The following is an 18,321-nucleotide window of genomic DNA, read 5'->3' on the forward strand; positions in this document are numbered from 1 at the left end:
ATGTCAGATGGACATTTTCTGATCAATTGTTTGTATCTTTCCCAAGCTTCATAGAGGGATTCTCCATCCTTCTGTCTGAAGGTTTGGACTTCCACTCTAAGCTTACTCAATTTTTGAGGTGGAAAGAACTTTGCCAAGAAGGCATTGACTAGCTTTTCCCATGAGTCCAGGCTTTCTTTAGGTTGTGAGTCCAACCATGTCCTAGCTCTGTCTCTTACAGAAAAGGGGAATAGCATAAGTCTGTAGACCTCAGGGTCAACCCCATTAGTCTTGACAGTGTCACAGATTTGCAAGAATTCAGCTAAGAACTGATGAGGATCTTCCAATGGAAGTCCATGGAACTTGCAATTCTGTTGCATTAGAGAAACTAATTGAGGCTTAAGCTAAAAGTTGTTTGCTCTAATGGCAGGGATAGAGATGCTTCTCCCATAGAAGTCGGGAGTAGGTGCAGTAAAGTCACCCAGCACCTTCCTTGCATTGTTGGCATTGTTGTTGTTTTCGGCTGCCATGGTTTCTTCTTCCTTGAAGATTTCTGTTAGGTCCTCTGTAGAGAGTTGTGCCTTAGCTTCTCTTAGCTTTCGCTTCAAGGTCCTTTCAGGTTCAGGGACAGCTTCAACAAGAATGCCTTTGTCTTTGCTCCTGCTCATATGAAAGAGAAAAGAACAAGAAAATATGGAATCCTCTATGTCACAGTGTAGAGATTCCTTGAGGTGTCAGAGAAGAAGAAAAATAGAAAGAAGAAGGAGAAGAATTCGAACTTAATCAGAGAGAGTTCGAATTGTGCATTGAGAAGGAGTGGTACTCCATAAATAGAAGGATGTGAGAAGAGAGGAAGAAATTTTCGAAAATTAAGTGAAAGATTTTGAAAACATTTTGAAAAACTTTAATTGATTTTCGAAAACCAAGAGTGGGAAAGAAATCAAGTAATTTTTGAAAAAGATTTTGAAATTAGAAATAAAAAAGATTTGATTGAAAACTATTTTGAAAAAGATGAGGTTAAGAAGATATGATTGGTTTAAAAAAATATGTGATTGAGAAGATATGATTTGAAAACAATTTTAAAAAGATTTGATTTTAAAAATTAATAACTTGGCTATCAAGAAAAGATATGATTCAAATATTAGACCTTTCTCAACAGAAAAGGCAACATACTTGAAATGTTGAATCAAATCATTAATTGATAGCAAGTATCTTTGAAAAAGGAAAGAAATTGATTTTGAAAACATTTGATTGAAAAGATATGATTTGAAAAAGATTTGATTTTGAAAAACTTTGAAAATTTGAAAAAAAATTGATTTGAAAACAAAATCCTCCCCCTTGTGCCATCCTGGCGTTAAACGCCCAGAATGGTGCACATTCTGGCGTTTAACGCCCAATGCACTACCTTTTTGGGCGTTAAACGCCCAACCAGGTACCCTGGCTGGCGTTTAAACGCCAGTCTGTCCTTCTTCACTGTGCGTTTTGAACGCCCAGCTTTTTCTGTGTAATTCCTCTGCTGCATGTTCTGAATCTTCAGTTCCCTGTACTATTAACTTGAAAATAGAACCAAGATCAATAACAATGCATGAAAGACACCAAACTTAAAATAAGACACTAGACTCAAACAAGAAACATAAAATATTTTTTTTTTGTTTTTAGGGTTTTGTAATTTTTTTGTGCTTTTTCGAATATTATATGAAAATAGAAAATAAAGGTTTCAGAATTCTTAATTAGAATTCCAGGAATCATTGCAATGCTAGTCTAAGACTTCGGTCCAGGAATTAGACATGGCTTCACAGCCAGCCAAGCTTTCAAAGAAAGCTTCGGTCCAAAACACTAGACATGGCCAATGGCCAGCCAAGCCTCAGCAGATCATTGCTCCAACAGCAAGATTGATAGGGATCAACAAGCTCTTATGATGATCAGTTGAAACCTCAGTCCAATAAGATTAGACATGGCTTCACAGCCAGCCAGACTTCAACAGATCATCATGAAACTCTAGAATTCATTCTTAAGAACTCTGAAAAAATACCTAATCTAAGCAACAAGATGAACCGTCAGTTGTCCATACACGAAACAATCCCCGGCAACGGCGCCAAAAACTTGGTGCACGGAATTGTGATCATCAATGGCGCCATCAACATGGTACGCTCATTGCAATCTCAACTCTTCATCACAACTCCGCACAACTAACCAGCAAGTGCACTGGGTCATCCAAGTAATAAACCTTACGCGAGTAAGGGTCGATCCCACGGAGATTGTTGGTATGAAGCAAGCTATGGTCACCTTGTAAATCTTAGTCAGGCAGACTCAAATGGGTATGGATGATATATGAATAAAACATAAAGATAAAGATAGAGATACTTATGCATATCATTGGTGAGAGCTTCAGATAAGCGCATGAAGATGCTTGGTCCCTTCCGTCTCTCTGCTTTCCTACTGTCTTCATCCAATCCTTCTTACTCCTTTCCATGGCAAGCTTATGCAAGGGTTTCACCGTTGTCAGTGGCAACCTCCCATCCTCTCAGTGGAAATGTTCAACGCACCCTGTCACGGCACGGCTATCCATCTGTCGGTTCTCGATCAGGCCGAAATAGAATCCATTGATTCTTTTGCGTCTGTCACTAACGCCCCGCCTTCAGGAGTTTGAAGCACGTCACATTCATTCAATCATTGAATCCTACTCAGAATACCACAGACAAGGTTAGACCTTCCGAATTCTCTTGAATGCCGCCATCAGTTCTTGCCTATACCACGAAGACTCTGATCTCACGGAATGGCTGGCTCGTTTGTCAGGCGAGCACTCGGTTGTCAGGTGATCAACCATGCATCGTGTATCAGGAATCCAAGAGATATTCACCCAATCTAAGGTAGAACGGAGGTGGTTGTCAGTCACACGTTCATAGGTGAGAATGATGATGAGTGTCACGGATCATCACATTCATCAAGTTGAAGAACAAGTGATATCTTGGACAAAGAACAAGCGGAATTGAATAGAAGAACAATAGTAATTGCATTAATACTCGAGGTACAGCAGAGCTCCACACCTTAATCTATGGTGTGTAGAAACTCCACCGTTGAAAATACATAAGAACAAGGTCTAGGCATGGTCGAATGGCCAGCCTCCCAATGATCTAAGAACTAGATGTCCAAAAGATTCGAGGATCATAATACAATAGTAAAAGGTCCTATATATAGAGAACTAGTAGCCTAGGGTGTACAGAGATGAGTAAATGACATAAAAATCCACTTCCGGGCCCACTTGGTGTGTGCTTGGGCTGAGCAATGAAGCATTTTTCGTGTAGAGACTCTTCTTGGAGTTAAACGCCAGCTTTTATGCCGGTTTGGGCGTTTAACTCCCATTTAGGTGCCAGTTCCGGCGTTTAACGCTGGGAAATCTGAAGGTGACTTTGAACGCCGGTTTGGGCCATCAAATCTTGGGCAAAGTATGGACTATCATATATTTCTGAAAAGCCCAGGATGTCCACTTTCCAACGCCGTTGAGAGCGCACCAATTGGGCTTCTGTAGCTCCAGAAAATCCACTTCGAGTGCAGGGAGGTCAGAATCCAACAGCATCTGCAGTCCTTTTCAGTCTCCGGATCAGATTTTTGCTCAGGTCCCTCAATTTCAGCCAGAAAATACCTGAAATCACAGAAAAACACACAAACTCATAGTAAAGTCCAGAAAAGTGAATTTTAACTAAAAACTAATAAAAATATACTAAAAACTAACTAAAAGATATCAAAAACATACTAAAAACAATGCCAAAAAGCGTACAAATTATCCGCTCATCACCCACCAACCCCACCACCCTCTTTCTTCTTCACCCATTCACCAATCACCTCCATACCTCTTCCCCAAAAACCCTTCACCTATCAAATCCCATCTTTCTCTTCACCACTCACATCCATCCTTCATAAAACCCCACCTACCTCACCATTCAAATTCAAACCACTTTCCCCCCCAAACCCACCCATAATGGCCGAACCCTACCCCTCTTTTCAGCCCTATATAAACCCATCTTCACTCCTTCATTTTCACACACACTAAATACTACTTCTTCCCCTTTTGGCCGAACCACAAAGCCATCTCCCTCTCCCCTATTTCTTCTTCTTCTACTCTCTTCTTTCTTCTTTTGCTCGAGGATGAGCAAACCTTTTAAGTTTGGTGTGGTAAAAGCATTGCTTTTTGTTTTTCCATAACCATTTATGGCATCCAAGGCCAGAGAAACCTCTAGAAAGAGGAAAGGGAAGGCAAAAGCTTCCACCTCCGAGTCATGGGAGATGGAGAGATTCATCTCAAGGGTGCATCAAGACCACTTCTATGAAGTTGTGGCCTTGAAGAAGGTGATCCCCGAGGTCCCTTTCAAACTCAAAAAGAGTGAATATCCGGAGATCCGACATGAGATCCGAAGGAGAGGTTGGGAAGTTCTTACCAACCCCATTCAACAAGTTGGAATCTTAATGGTTCAAGAGTTCTATGCCAATGCATGGGTCACCAAGAGCCATGATCAAAGTGTGAACCCGAACCCAAGGAATTGGCTTACAATGGTTCGGGGGAAATACTTAGATTTTAGTCCGGAAAATGTGAGGTTGGCATTCAACTTGCTCATGATGCAAGGAGATGAACATCCTTACACAAGAAGGGTCAACTTTGATCAAAGGTTAGACCAAGTCCTCACTGACATTTGTGAAGAGGGCGCCTGATGAGCGGATAATTTGTACGCTTTTTGGCATTGTTTTTAGTATGTTTTTGATATCTTTTAGTTAGTTTTTAGTATATTTTTATTAGTTTTTAGTTAAAATTCACTTTTCTGGACTTTACTATGAGTTTGTGTGTTTTTCTGTGATTTCAGGTATTTTCTGGCTGAAATTGAGGGATCTGAGCAAAAATCTGATCCAGAGACTCAAAAGGACTGCAGATGCTGTTGGATTCTGACCTCCCTGCACTCGAAGTGGATTTTCTGGAGCTACAGAAGCCCAATTGGCGCGCTCTCAACGGCGTTGGAAAGTAGACATCCTGGGCTTTCCAGCAATATATGATAGTCCATACTTTGCCCAAGATTTGAAGGCCCAAACCGGCGTTCAAAGTCACCTCAAGAAATTCCAGCGTTAAACGCCGGAACTGGCACCTAATTGGGAGTTAAACGCCCAAACTGGCATAAAAGCTGGCGTTTAACTCCAAGGAGAGTCTCTACACGAAAATGCTTCATTGCTCAGCCCAAGCACACACCAAGTGGGCCCGGAAGTGGATTTTTATGTCATTTACTCATCTTTGTACACCTTAGGCTACTAGTTATCTATAAGTAGGACCGTTTACTATTGTATTAGAGGACTTTGGTAGCTATCTTCGTTTTATGCTATCTTAGATCATTGGGAGGCTGGCCATTCGGCCATGCCTAGACCTTATGCTTATGTATTTTCAACGGTGGAGTTTCTACACACCATAGATTGAGGTGTGGAGCTCTGCTGTACCTCGAGTATTAATGCAATTACTATTGTTCTTCCATTCAATTCTGCTTGTTCTTTATCCAAGATATCACTTGTTCTTCAACTTGATGAATGTGATGATCTGTGACACTTCATCATCATTCTCACCTATGAACAAGGTGACTGACAACCATTCTTGTTCTACAAGCATGCGAGGCTTAGTGAATATCTCTTGGATTACTGATACACGATGCATGGTTGATCGCCTGACAACCGAGTGCTCGCCTGACAAACGAGCCAGCCATTCCGTGAGATCAGAGTCTTCGTGGTATAGGCAAGAATTGATGGCGGCATTCAAGAGAATCCGGAAGGTCTCACCTTGTCTGTGGTATTCTGAGTAGGATTCAATGATTGAATGACTGTGACGTGCTTCAAACTCCTAGCAGGCTAGGGCGTTAGTGACAGACGCAAAAGTATCAATGGATATTATTCCGGCCTGACCGAGAACCGACAGCTGAATTCCGCTATGCCGTGACAGGGCATATGCCAATCGCTTTCACTGAGAGGATGGGAGGTAGCCACTGACAATGGTGAAACCCTACACGAGCTTGCCATGGAAAGGAGTAAGAAGGATTGGATGAAGGCAGTAGGAAAGCAGAGAGACGGAAGGGAAGGCATCTTCATACGCTTGTCTGAAGCTCTTACACCAATGATATACATAAGTATCTCTATCTTTATCTTTATGCTTTATTCGTTTATCACCATACCCATTTGAGTCTGCCTGACTGAGATCTACAAGATGACCATAGCTTGCTTCATACCACCAATCTCCGTGGGATCGACCCTTACTCGCGTAAGGTTTATTACTTGGACGACCCAGTGCACTTGCTGGTTAGTTGTGCGAAGTTGTGTTTATGCCATGGTATTGAGCACCAAGTCTTTGGAGCCATTACTAGGGATTGTTTATGTTTTGAAAAGTATTGATCACAATTTCGTGCACCAAGTCTTTGGCGCCGTTGCCGGGGATTGTTCTTGTGTATGGACAACTGACGGTTCATCTTGTTGCTTAGATTAGGCATTTATTTTTTTTCGAAATTCTTGAAGGTGAATCCTAGAGTTTCATGATGATTTGTTGAAATCTGGCTGGCTGAGAAGCCATGTCTAATTTCATTAGACCGAGGTTTCAACTTATCATCACAAGAGCTTGATGATTTTTATCAATCTTGCTTTTGGAGCAGTGATCTGCTAAGGCTTGGCTGGCCTTTGGCCATGTCTAGTGTTTTGGACCGAAGCTTTCTTTGAAAGCTTGGCTGGCTGTGAAGCCATGTCTAATTCCTGGACCGGAGTCTTAGACTAGCATTGCACTGATTCCTGGAATTCTCATTAAGAATTTTGATATCTTTTTCCACTTAATTTTCGAAAAAACACAAAAAAAATCACAAAATCATAAAAACCAAAAATATTTGATGTTTCTTGCTTAAGTCTAGTGTCTCATCTTAAGTTTGGTGTCAATTGCATGCATTCATTCATGTGTCTTAAGGATCTTCAAGTAATTCTTGATGATTTCTTACTCTGATCTTTGAATTCTTTTGGCTTGAGTGTTTATGTGTCTCATATAGTGTCAGTAGTACACAAACTGCTAAGTTTGGTGTCTTGCATGCATTGTTATTTGATTCTTGTTGCATTTTTGATTATTAAAAACCCAAAAATATTTTTAATCTGTGTCTTTTCAAGTCAATAATACAAAGAATTGAAGATTCAGAACATGCTGCAGAGGAATTATACCGAAAAAGCTGAGCATTCAAAAATGCCCAGTGAAGAAGACAGACTGGCGTTTAAACGCCAGCCAGGGTGCCTGGTTGGGCGTTTAACACCCAAAGAGGTAGCATTTTGGGCGTTAAACGCCAGAATGTATACCATTCTGGGCGTTTAACGCCAGGATGGTGCTAGGGGGAAGAATTTTGTTTTCAAATCAATTTTTTTTTCAAGTTTTCAAAGTTTTTCAAAATCAAATCTTTTTCAAATCATATCTTTTCAATCAAATGTTTTCAAAATCAATTTCTTTCCTTTTTTCAAAGATACTTACTAACAATTAATGATTTGATTGAACATTTTTTGCCTTTTCTGTTGAGGAAGGTTTTATGTTTGAATCATATCTTTTCTTGTTAGGCAAGTCACTAATTTTCAAAATTAAATCTTTTAAAATTGATTTCAAAACATATCTTTTAAAATTGTTTTCAAATCATATCTTCTCAATTACATCTCTTTAAAACTAATCATATCTTCTTAACCTCATCTTTTTCAAAATAGTATTTCAATCAAATCTTTTTAATTTCTAATTTCAAAGTCTTTTTCAAAAATCACTTGATTTCTTTCTCACTTTTATTTTCGAAAATCAATTAAGTGTTTTTCAAAATGTTTCAAAATCTTTTTCATTGAATTTTCGAAAATCCTCTTCCCTCCTTTCCACATCCTTCTATTTATGGAGTACTACTCCTTCCTAATGCACAATTCGAACTCTATCTAATCAAGTTCGAATTCTTCTACCTTCTCTTCTTCTATTTTTCTTTTCCTCTGACACTTCAAGGAATCTCTATACTGTGACATAGAGGATTCCATATTTCTTGTTCTCTTCTCTTTCATATGAGCAGGAGCAGAGACAAAGGCATTCTTGTTGAAGCTGATCCTGAACCTGAAAGGACCTTGAAGAGAAAGCTAAGAGAAGCCAAAGCACAACTCTCTTTAGAGGACCTGACCGAATTCTTCAAAGAAGAAGAACACATGGCAGCCGAAAACAACAACAATGCCAACAATGCAAGGAAGGTGCTGGGTGACTTTACTGCACCCACTCCCAACTTCTATGGGAGAAGCATCTCTATCCCTGCCATTGGAGCAAACAACTTTGAGCTTAAGCCTCAATTAGTTTCTCTAATGCAACAGAATTGCAAGTTCCATGGACTTCCAATGGAAGATCCTCATCAGTTTTTAGCTGAGTTCTTGCAAATCTGTGACACAGTCAAGACTAATGGGGTTGACCCTGAGGTCTATAGACTGATGCTATTCCCTTTCGCAGTAAGAGACAGAGCTAGAATATGGTTGGACTCACAACCTAAGGATAGCCTGGACTCTTGGGAAAAGCTAGTCAATGCCTTCTTGGCAAAGTTCTTTCCACCTCAAAAATGGAGTAAGCTTAGAGTGGAAGTCCAAACCTTCAGACAGAAGGATGGAGAATCCCTCTATGAAGCTTGGGAAAGATACAAACAATTAATCAGAAGATGTCCCTCAGACATGCTTTCTGAATGGAGCATCATAGGTATCTTCTATGATGGTCTCTCTGAACTATCCAAGATGTCTTTGGATAGCTCTGCTGGAGGATCTCTGCATTTGAAGAAGACGCCTGCAGAGGCTCAAGAGCTAATTGAAATGGTTGCAAATAACCAATTCATGTACACTTCTGAAAGGAATCCTGTGAACAATGGGACTAGTCAGAAGAAAGGAGTTCTTGAGATTGACACTCTGAATGCCATATTGGCTCAGAACAAGATATTGACTCAACAAGTCAATTTAATTTCTCAAAGTCTGTCTGGAATGCAAAATGCACTTGGCAGTACTAAGGAAGCTTCATCTGAGGAAGAAGCTTATGATCCTGAGAACCCTTCAATGGAAGAGGTGAATTACCTAGGAGAACCCTATGGAAACACCTATAATTCTTCATGGAAAAATCACCCAAATTTCTCATGGAAGAATCAAGAGAGACCTCAACAAGGTTTCAATAACAATAATGGTGGAAGAAACAGAATTGGCAATAACAAGCCTTTTCCATCATCTTCTCAGCAACAGACAGAGAGTTCTAAGCAGAATACCTCTGACTTAGCAACAATGGTCTCTGATCTAATCAAAACCACTCAAAGTTTCATGAATGAAACAAGGTCCTCCATCAGAAATTTGGAAGGACAAGTGGGTCAGCTGAGCAAGAAAGTTACTGAACTCCCTCCTAGCACTCTCCCAAGTAATACAGAAGAAAATCCAAAAGGAGAGTGCAAAGCCATAAACATGGCCGAATATGGAGAGGAAAGAGAGGAGGTGGACGCCACTGAGGAAGACCTCAATGGACGTGCACCAACCTCCTCTGAGTTCCCCAATGAGGAACCATGGGAATCTGAGGCTCAAAATGAGACCATAGAGATTCCATTGGATTTACTTCTGCCTTTCATGAGCTCTGATGAGTATTCTTCCTCTGAAGAGGATGAGTATGTCACCGAAGAGCAAGTTGCTAAATATCTTGGAGCAATCATGAAGCTAAATGACAAGTTATTTGGAAATGAGACTTGGGAAGATGAATCTCCCTTGCTCACCAAAGAGCTGGATGACTTGTCTAGGCAGAAATTACCTCAAAAGAGACAAGATCCTGGGAAGTTTTCAATACCTTGTACCATAGGCACCATGACCTTCAAGAAGGCCTTGTGTGACTTAGGGTCAAGTGTGAACCTCATGCCTCTCTCTGTAATGGAGAAGCTAGGGATCTTTGAGGTACAAGCTGCAAGAATCTCATTGGAGATGGCAGACAACTCAAGAAAACAAGCTCATGGACTTGTAGAGAATGTTTTGGTAAAAGTTGAAGACCATTACATCCCTACTGATTTCATAGTCCTAGAGACTGGGAAGTGCATGGATGAATCCATCATCCTTGGCAGACCCTTCCTAGCCACAGCAAAGGCTGTGATTGATGTTGATAGAGGTGAACTAATCATTCAAGTGAATGAAGAATCCTTTGTGTTCAAGGCTCAAGGATATCCCTCTGTCACCATGGAGATGAAGCTTGAAGAGCTTCCCTCAAATCAGAGACAAATAGAGCCCCCAAAGTCAAACTCTAAGTTTGGTGTTAGGAGGCCACAACCAAACTCTAAGTTTGGTGTTGAACCCCCACATTCAAACTCTAAGTTTGGTGTTGGGAGGTTCCCACATTGCTCTGATCATTTGTAAGGCTCAATGAGAGCCATCTGTCAAGCTACTGACATTAAAGAAGCGCTTGTTGGGAGGCAACTCAATGATTATATTTTATATATTTTCTTTTGTTATTTTATGTTTTTTGTAGGTTGATGATCATAAGAAGTCACAAAATCAATGAAAAAAGCAAAAACAAAATGAAAAACAGGAAGAAAAATAGCACACCCTGGAGGAAGATGTTGCTGGCGTTCAAACGCCAGTAAACCTAGCAGTTGGGCGTTTAACGCCCAGTCTGGCACCATTCTGGGCGTTTAACGCCAGAAAGGGGCACCAGACTGGCGTTAAACGCCAGAAAGGGGCAAGAACCTGGCGTTAAACGCCAGGAATGGGCACCAGCCCGGCGTTTAACACCAGAAATGGCTCAAAACGTGATTTTGAGCAACATTTGGTGCAGGGATGACTTTTCCTTGACACCACAGGATCTGTGGACCCCACAGGACCCCACCACCACCCTCTCTCTTCTTCCCCCATTCACCAATCACCTCAATACCTCTTCCCCAAAAACCCTTCACCTATCAAATCCCATCTTTCTCTTCACCTCTCACATCCATCCTTCATAAATCCCCACCCATACTTGGCCGAACTCCTTCTCCCCTCTCTCCTATAAATACCCTTCTTCACTTCTTCATTTTCACACAACCTAAACACCACTTCTCCCCCTTCTTTGGCCGAACACACCACCATCTCCCTCTCCCTCATTTCTTCTTCTTCTACTCTCTTCTTTCTTCTTTTGCTCGAGGGCGAGCAAACATTTTAAGTTTGGTGTGGTAAAAGCATTGCTTTTTCGTTTTTCCATAACCATTATGGCATCCAAGGCCGGAGAAACCTCTAAAAAGAGGAAAGGGAAGGCAAAAGCTTCCACCTCCGAGTCATGGGAGATGGATAGATTCATCTCAAGGGTGCATCAAGACCACTTCTATGAAGTTGTGGCCTTGAAGAAGGTGATCCCCGAGGTCCCCTTTTCACTCAAAAAGGGTGAATATCCGGAGATCCGCCATGAGATCCGAAGAAGAGGTTGGGAAGTACTTACCAACCCCATTCAACAAGTCGGAATCTTGATGGTTCAAGAGTTCTATGCCAATGCATGGATCACCAAGAACCATGATCAAAGTGTGAACCCGGATCCAAAGAATTATCTTACTATGGTTCGGGGGAAATACTTGGATTTTAGTCCGGAAAGTGTGAGGGTAGCGTTCAACTTGCCTATGATGCAAGGAGATGAACATCCTTACACAAGAAGGGTCAACTTTGATCAAAGGTTGGACCAAGTCCTCACAGTTATATGTGAAGAGGGCGCACAATGGAAGAGAGATTCAAGAGGTAAGCCGGTTCAATTGAGAAGGCATGACCTCAAGCCCGTGGCTAGAGGATGGTTGGAGTTCATTCAACGCTCAATCATTCCCACTAGCAACCGGTCCGAAGTTACCATAGACCGGGCCATCATGATTCATAGCATCATGATTGGAGAAGAAGTGGAAGTTCATGAGGTTATAGCCCAAGAACTCTATAAAGTGGCGGACAAGTCTTCCACCTTGGCAAGGCTAGCCTTTCCTCATCTCATTTGTCACCTCTATTATTCAGTTGGAGTTGACATAGAAGGAGATACCCCCATTGATGAGGACAAGCCCATCACCAAGAAAAGGATGGAGCACACAAGAGACCCCTCTCATCAAGAGATCCCTGAGATGCCTCAAGGGATGCACTTTCCTCCACAAGACTATTGGGAGCAAGTAAACACCTCCCTAGGAGAACTAAGTTCCAACATGGGACAACTAAGGGTGGAGCACCAAGAACACTCCATTCTCCTCCATGAAATTAGAGAAGATCAAAGAATCATGAGAGAGGAGCAACAAAGACAAGGAAGAGACATTGAGGAGCTCAAGCACTCCATAGGATCTTCAAGAGGAAGAAAGAGCCGCCATCACTAAGGTGGACCCGTTCCTTGATTTCCTTGTTCTTTATTCTTCTGTTTTTCAAATTTTATGCTTATGTTTGTCTATGTTTGTGTCTTATGATCATTAGTGTCTTAGTGTCTATGCCTTAGAGTTATGAATGTCCTATGAATCCATCACCTTTCTTGAATAAAAACGTGCTTCATTGAAAAGGAAAGAATTGCATGAATTCTGAATTTTATAACAGTTTAATTATATTGATGTGGTGGCAACACTTTTGTTCTCTGAATGTATGCTTGAACAGTGCATATGTCTTTTGAATTTGTGGTTCATGAATGTTGGCTCTTGAAAGAATGATGAAAAAGGAGACATGTTACTGAGGATCTGAAAAATCATAAAAATGATTCTTGAAGCAAGAAAAAGCAGTGAATACAAAAAAAAAAGGAAGAAAGCAAGCGAAAAAAAAAAACCCGAAAAAGAAAAAAAAAAGAGAGAAGAAAGAGAAAAAGAAAGAAAAAAGAAAAGAATAAGAGTTGTGATCCAAGGCAAATAAGAGTGTGCTTAAGAACCCTGGACACCTCTAATTGGGGACTTTAGCAAAGCTGAGTCACAATCTGAAAAGGTTCACCCAATTATGTGTCTGTGGCATGTATGTATCCGGTGGTAATACTGGAAGACAGAGTGCTTTGGGCCACGGCCAAGACTCATAAAGTAGCTGTGTTCAAGAATCATCATACTTAACTAGGAGAATCAATAACACTATCTGGATTCTGAGTTCCTAAAGAAGCCAATCATTCTGAATTCCAAAGGATAAAGTGAGATGCCAAAACTATTCAGAGGCAAAAAGCTAAAAGCCCCGCTCATCTAATTAATACTGATCTTCATAGATGTTTTTGGAGTTCATTGCATATTCTCTTCTTTTTATCTTATTTGATTTTCAGTTGCTTGGGGACAAGCAACATTTTAAGTTTGGTGTTGTGATGAGCGGATAATTTGTACGCTTTTTGGCATTGTTTTTAGTATGTTTTTGATATCTTTTAGTTAGTTTTTAGTATATTTTTATTAGTTTTTAGTTAAAATTCACTTTTCTGGACTTTACTATGAGTTTGTGTGTTTTTCTGTGATTTCAGGTATTTTCTGGCTGAAATTGAGGGATCTGAGCAAAAATCTGATCCAGAGACTCAAAAGGACTGCAGATGCTGTTGGATTCTGACCTCCCTGCACTCGAAGTGGATTTTCTGGAGCTACAGAAGCCCAATTGGCGCGCTCTCAACGGCGTTGGAAAGTAGACATCCTGGGCTTTCCAGCAATATATGATAGTCCATACTTTGCCCAAGATTTGAAGGCCCAAACCGGCGTTCAAAGTCACCTCAAGAAATTCCAGCGTTAAACGCCGGAACTGGCACCTAATTGGGAGTTAAACGCCCAAACTGGCATAAAAGCTGGCGTTTAACTCCAAGGAGAGTCTCTACACGAAAATGCTTCATTGCTCAGCCCAAGCACACACCAAGTGGGCCCGGAAGTGGATTTTTATGTCATTTACTCATCTTTGTACACCTTAGGCTACTAGTTATCTATAAGTAGGACCGTTTACTATTGTATTAGAGGACTTTGGTAGCTATCTTCGTTTTATGCTATCTTAGATCATTGGGAGGCTGGCCATTCGGCCATGCCTAGACCTTATGCTTATGTATTTTCAACGGTGGAGTTTCTACACACCATAGATTGAGGTGTGGAGCTCTGCTGTACCTCGAGTATTAATGCAATTACTATTGTTCTTCCATTCAATTCCGCTTGTTCTTTATCCAAGATATCACTTGTTCTTCAACTTGATGAATGTGATGATCTGTGACACTTCATCATCATTCTCACCTATGAACAAGGTGACTGACAACCATTCTTGTTCTACAAGCATGCGAGGCTTAGTGAATATCTCTTGGATTACTGATACACGATGCATGGTTGATCGCCTGACAACCGAGTGCTCGCCTGACAAACGAGCCAGCCATTCCGTGAGATCAGAGTCTTCGTGGTATAGGCAAGAATTGATGGCGGCATTCAAGAGAATCCGGAAGGTCTCACCTTGTCTGTGGTATTCTGAGTAGGATTCAATGATTGAATGACTGTGACGTGCTTCAAACTCCTAGCAGGCTAGGGCGTTAGTGACAGACGCAAAAGTATCAATGGATATTATTCCGGCCTGACCGAGAACCGACAGCTGAATTCCGCTATGCCGTGACAGGGCATATGCCAATCGCTTTCACTGAGAGGATGGGAGGTAGCCACTGACAATGGTGAAACCCTACACGAGCTTGCCATGGAAAGGAGTAAGAAGGATTGGATGAAGGCAGTAGGAAAGCAGAGAGACGGAAGGGAAGGCATCTTCATACGCTTGTCTGAAGCTCTTACACCAATGATATACATAAGTATCTCTATCTTTATCTTTATGCTTTATTCGTTTATCACCATACCCATTTGAGTCTGCCTGACTGAGATCTACAAGATGACCATAGCTTGCTTCATACCACCAATCTCCGTGGGATCGACCCTTACTCGCGTAAGGTTTATTACTTGGACGACCCAGTGCACTTGCTGGTTAGTTGTGCGAAGTTGTGTTTATGCCATGGTATTGAGCACCAAGTCTTTGGAGCCATTACTAGGGATTGTTTATGTTTTGAAAAGTATTGATCACAATTTCGTGCACCAGCGCCCAATGGAAGAGAGATTCAAGAGGGAAGCCGGTTCAATTAAGAAGGCACGACCTCAAGCCCGTGGCTAGGAGATGGTTGGAGTTTATCCAACGCTCAATCATTCCCACTAGCAACCGGTCTGAAGTTACTCTAGACCGGGCCATCATGATTCATAGCATCATGATTGGAGAAGAAGTGGAAGTTCATGAGGTTATAGCCCAAGAACTCTATAAGATGGCGGACAAGTCCTCTACCTTGGCAAGGTTAGCCTTTCCTCATCTCATTTGTCACCTCTGTTATTCAGTTGGAGTTGACATAGAAGGAGACATCCTCATTGATAAGGACAAGCCCATCACTAAGAAAAGGATGGAGCAAACAAGAGACCCCTCTCATCATGAGATCCCTGAGATACCTCAAGGGATGCACTTTCCTCCACAAGACTATTGGGAGCAAATTAACACCTCCCTAGGAGAATTGAGTTCCAACATGGGACAACTAAGGGTGGAGCACCAAGAACATTCCATCCTCCTCCATGAAATTAGAGAAGATCAAAGAATCTTGAGAGAGGAGCAACAAAGACAAGGAAGAGACATTGAGGAGCTCAAGCACTCCATAAGATCTTCAAGAGGAAGAACAAGCCGCCATCACTGAGGTGGACCCGTTCTTTAATCTCCTTGTTCTTTATTTTCTTGTTTTTCAAATTTTCATGCTTATGTTTGTCTATGTTTGTGTCTTATGATCATTAGTGTCTTAGTGTCTATGCCTTAAAGTTATGAATGTCCTATGAATCCATCACCTTTCTTAAATAAACAATGTTCTTAATTGAAAAAGAGAAGAATTGCATGAATTTTGAATCTTATAACAGATTAATTATTTTGATGTGGTGGCAACACTTTTGTTTTCTGAATGTATGCTTGAACAGTGCATATGTCTTTTGAATTTGTGGTTCATGAATATTGGCTCTTGAAAGAATGATGAAAAAGGAGACATGTTACTGAGGATCTGAAAAATCATAAAAATGATTCTTGAAGCAAGAAAAAAAGCAGTGAATACAAAAAAAAAAAGAGGGAGAAAAGCGAAAAAAAAAGAAAATAGAAGAGAAAAAGAAAGAAAAAGAAAGAAATAAAGTTGTGATCCAAGGCAAAAAGAGTGTGCTTAAGAACCCTGGACACCTCTAATTGGGGACTCTAGCAAAGCTGAGTCACAATCTGAAAAGGTTCACCCAATTATGTGTCTGTGGCATGTATGTATCCGGTGGTAATACTGGAAGACAGAGTGCTTTGGGCCACGGCCAAGACTCATAAAGTAGCTATGTTCAAGAATCATCATACTTAACTAGGAGAATCAATAACACTATCCGGATTCTGAGTTCCTAAAGAAGCCAATCATTCTGAATTTCAAAGGATAAAGTGAGATGCCAAAACTATTCAGAGGCAAAAAGCTAAAAGCCCCGCTCATCTAATTAATACTGATCTTCATAGATGATTTTGGAATTCATTGCATATTCTCTTCTTTTTATCTTATTTGATTTTCAGTTGCTTGAGGACAAGCAACAATTTAAGTTTGGTGTTGTGATGAGCGGATAATTTGTACGCTTTTTGGCATTGTTTTTAGTATGTTTTTAGTATATTTAGTTGAGTTTTTAGTATATTTTTACTAGTTTTTAGTTAAAATTCACTTTTCTGGACTTTACTATGAGTTTGTGTGTTTTTCTGTGATTTCAGGTATTTTCTGGCTGAAATTGAGGGACCTGAGCAAAAATCTGATTCAGAGACTGAAAAGGACTGCAGATGCTGTTGGATTCTGACCTCCCTGCACTCGAAGTGGATTTTCTGGAGCTAAAGAAGCCGAATTGGCGCGCTCTTAACGGCTTTGGAAAGTATACATCCTGGGCTTTCCAGCAATATATGATAGTTCATACTTTGCCCAAGATTTGATGGCCCAAACCGGCGTTCAAAGTCACCCTCAGAATTCCCAGCGTTAAACGCCGGAACTAGCACCAAAGTGGGAGTTAAACGCCCAAACTGGCACAAAAGCTGGCGTTTAACTCCAAGAAGAGTCTCTACACGAAAATGCTTCAATGCTCAGCCCAAGCACACACCAAGTGGGCCCGGAAGTGGATTTTTATGTCATTTACTCATCTTTGTAATTCTTAAGCTACTAGTTCCCTATAAGTAGGACCTTTTACTATTGTATTTGGCATCTTCGGACATCTAATTCTTAGATCAGATCTTGGTTCTTTTGGTTCCCTCTCTGGGACCGAAGCCAATGATCACTTTTGTTCTTATGTATCTTCAACGGTGGAGTTTCTACACACCATAGATTAAGGTGTGGAGCTCTGCTGTACCTCGAGTATTAATGCAATTACTATTGTTCTTCTATTGAATTCAGCTTGTTCTTATTCCAAGATATTCATTCGCAGTAAAGAACTTGATGAATGTGATGATTATGTGACGCTCATCATCATTCTCACTTATGAACGCGTGATTGACAACCACTGTAGTTCTACAAGCAACAAGGCTCTAATGTTTATCTCTTGGATTCCTGATACACGATGCATGGTTGATCGCCTGACAACCGAGCGCTCGCCTGACAAACGAGCCAGCCATTCCGTGAGATCAGAGTCTTCGTGGTATAGGCAAGAACTGATGGCGGCATTCAAGAGAATCCGGAAGGTCTAACCTTGTCTGTGGTATTCTGTGTAGGATTCAATGATTGAATGACTGTGACGTGCTTCAAACTCCTGAGGGCGGGGCGTTAGTGACAGACGCAAAAGAATCACTGGATTCTATTCTGGCCTGATTGAGAACCGACAGATGGATAGCCGTGCCGTGACAGGGTGCGTTGAACATTTCCACTGAGAGGATGGGAGGTAGCCACTGACAACGGTGAAACCCTTGCATAAGCTTGCCATGGAAAGGAGTAAGAAGGATTGGATGAAGACAGTAGGAAAGCAGAGAGACGGAAGGGACAAAGCATCTTCATACGCTTATCTGAAGCTCTCACCAATGATATACATAAGTATCTCTATCTTTATCTTTATGTTTTATTCATATATCATCCATACCCATTTGAGTCTGCCTGACTAAGATTTACAAGGTGACCATAGCTTGCTTCATACCAACAATCTCCGTGGGATCGACCCTTACTCGCGTAAGGTTTATTACTTGGACGACCCAGTGCACTTGCTGGTTAGTTGTGCGAAGTTGTGTTTATGCCATGGTATTGAGCACCAAGTCTTTGGGGCCATTACTAGGGATTATTTGAGTTGTGAAAAGTAGTGATCACAATTTCGTGCACCAATACACTTAGGAGAGAATTTC

The 18,321-nt window shown here is 41.1% G+C and overlaps 2 non-coding genes across 2 annotated transcripts; one reads left to right on the top strand and one right to left on the bottom strand.

The window, feature by feature from the left end:
* On the top strand, positions 1-104 carry LOC130948698 (small nucleolar RNA R71). Its single transcript, XR_009073171.1, has one exon. It is a non-coding gene; the product is annotated as a small nucleolar RNA R71 (small nucleolar RNA).
* An 8,491-nt stretch (positions 105-8,595) lies between these two features.
* LOC130952113 (small nucleolar RNA R71) lies at positions 8,596-8,703 on the bottom strand. Its single transcript, XR_009074298.1, has one exon. It is a non-coding gene; the product is annotated as a small nucleolar RNA R71 (small nucleolar RNA).
* Between the last annotated feature and the right edge of the window lie 9,618 nt (positions 8,704-18,321).

The sequence above is a fragment of the Arachis stenosperma genome, chromosome 1 (assembly GCF_014773155.1).
Source record: "Arachis stenosperma cultivar V10309 chromosome 1, arast.V10309.gnm1.PFL2, whole genome shotgun sequence".
In the NCBI taxonomy this organism is placed as follows: domain Eukaryota; kingdom Viridiplantae; phylum Streptophyta; class Magnoliopsida; order Fabales; family Fabaceae; genus Arachis; species Arachis stenosperma.